At 42.3% G+C, this 1972-nt stretch overlaps 1 pseudogene; it reads left to right on the top strand.

Moving 5' to 3' along the window:
- Nucleotides 1-690: 690 nt before the first annotated feature.
- On the top strand, nucleotides 691-1540 carry LOC129506968 (tubulin alpha-1A chain-like; annotated as a pseudogene).
- The last annotated feature ends 432 nt before the right edge of the window (nucleotides 1541-1972 follow it).

The raw sequence follows: 1972 nt of genomic DNA, 5'->3' as shown, positions 1-1972 counted from the left end.
CAAATTTCATCTTTATTCATTTGGGTATTTAAGCCTCTTGTTATTAGAGCTTAAGACTTCTGGACAATCTTATTTTTATTCTATTCCAACTTATTTGATCCATTCCTGATAGTGTATTGCCCAAACACTCTCTCAAGAATTTATTTATATACTCTTTACACCTAGAATTCTCTTCTTTTACATTTATCTTATTCCTATTCATTCTTCGATAGAATCTCTCTAATACATTAGCAAAAAATGGATGGATGGTCCTTGTACAGAATCACTAGTATGTTTTATGGGTTTTTTTCCTGCTTATGAGACACAACCAGTTGGCTATACATTGCTTTTGTTTGTTTGTTTTTTCAGTTGCTAGTGTTGAGCCACTACCCTATTCAGGACACATGTTGTAATTTGCCTTCCCAACTGCATTGTAATCTATGAGACTTTTGCTTCTATGCATAGAACTATGCCTTGAAGGTGCTTATTAAATCTTGTAATTTTTATTGATTCACATATGACAGAATTGATGAGCAGCCAAGGAAAGAGAATTTCTATATCCACAGACTAAACAAAATAGCTGAATTTTAAGAATAGAATTAAGAGGTTCTCTTATATCAACCACTTGAGAGTCACACTGTAAGAGGCAACAATCTCTCCTCTTCTTCTCTGCCATCTGCTTGGCAGCCACAAAGCAGCAACCATGCATGAATGCATCTCCATGTTGGCCAGGCTGTTTTCCAGATTGGCAATGCCTGCTGGGAGCTCTATTGCCTGGAACATGGCATCCAGCCCGATGGTCAGATGCCAAGTGACAAGACTACTGGGGGAGGAGATGACTCCTTCAACATCTTCTTCATTGAGATGGGTGCTGGCCAGCATGTGCCCAGGGCAGTATTTGTAGACCTGGAACCTACAGCCATTGATGAAGTTCACAGTGGCACCTACTGCTATCTTTTCCACCTGGAGCAGCTCATCACAGGCAAAGAAAATGCTACCAATAGCTATGCCAAGGATACTATACTATTGGCAAGGAGATTATTGATCTTCTCTTGGACTGAATTCAGAAACTGGCCAACCAGTGCACAGGTCTTCAGGGCTTCTTGGTTTCCCACAGTTTCAGAGGTGGATCTGGTTCTAGGTTCACCTCCTTGCTGAGGGAACATCTCTCTGTCAATTATGGCAAGAAGTCCAAGGTAGAGTTCCCCATTTACTCTGTCCCCCAGATTTCCACAGCTGTAGCCAAGCCCTACAACTCCATCCTCACTACCCACAGCACCCTGGAGCACTCATATTGTGCCTTCATGGTAGACAATGAGGCCTTCGAGGTCCTCTGTTATAAAAACTTTGATATTGAATATGCAACCTACACTAACCTGAATAGATTGATAGGTCAAATTGTGTTCTCCATCACTACTTGCCTAAGATTTGATGGAGCCCTGAATGTTGATCTGGATAGGGCTCCAGGTTGGTCTGGAGCCCTATCCCCACATCCACTTTCCGTCTGACTGCATATGCTTCTGTCATCTCTGCTGAGAAAGCCTACCATGAACAGCTTTGATCAGTTGTGCTCTGATCAGCTAATTTGTATATAGCAGTATATACATTCATATACAATTACTGACCTGTGCTTTAAAACATGTTTTGTTACATCACCCAATTACCCGTTCTCCCCACCTGGCTGGAAGTGGGTGGGGGGCATGGGGTAATTGGGTGATTAGGTGATGTCTCTTAAGGAGGGCACTTGATGTAGTGAGCAGTGGGTGTTATATGCAACTGATGAATCACTAAATTCTACCTCTGAAACTAGTAATACAGCATATGTTAACCAAATTGAATTTAAATTAGTTTTTTTTAAAGGATGCTTGGGTGGCTCAGTGGCTAAGCATCTGCCTTTGGCTCAGGGCATGATCCTGGGGTCCTGGGATCGAGTCCCACATTAGACTCTCTGAAAGGAGCCTGCTTCTCCCTCTGCCTATGTCTCTGCCTCTCT

The sequence above is a fragment of the Nyctereutes procyonoides genome, unplaced genomic scaffold (genome assembly GCF_905146905.1).
Source record: "Nyctereutes procyonoides isolate TBG_1078 unplaced genomic scaffold, NYPRO_anot_genome, whole genome shotgun sequence".
NCBI classification, from domain to species: domain Eukaryota; kingdom Metazoa; phylum Chordata; class Mammalia; order Carnivora; family Canidae; genus Nyctereutes; species Nyctereutes procyonoides.
This window is presented reverse-complemented; position numbering and strand designations above follow the sequence as displayed.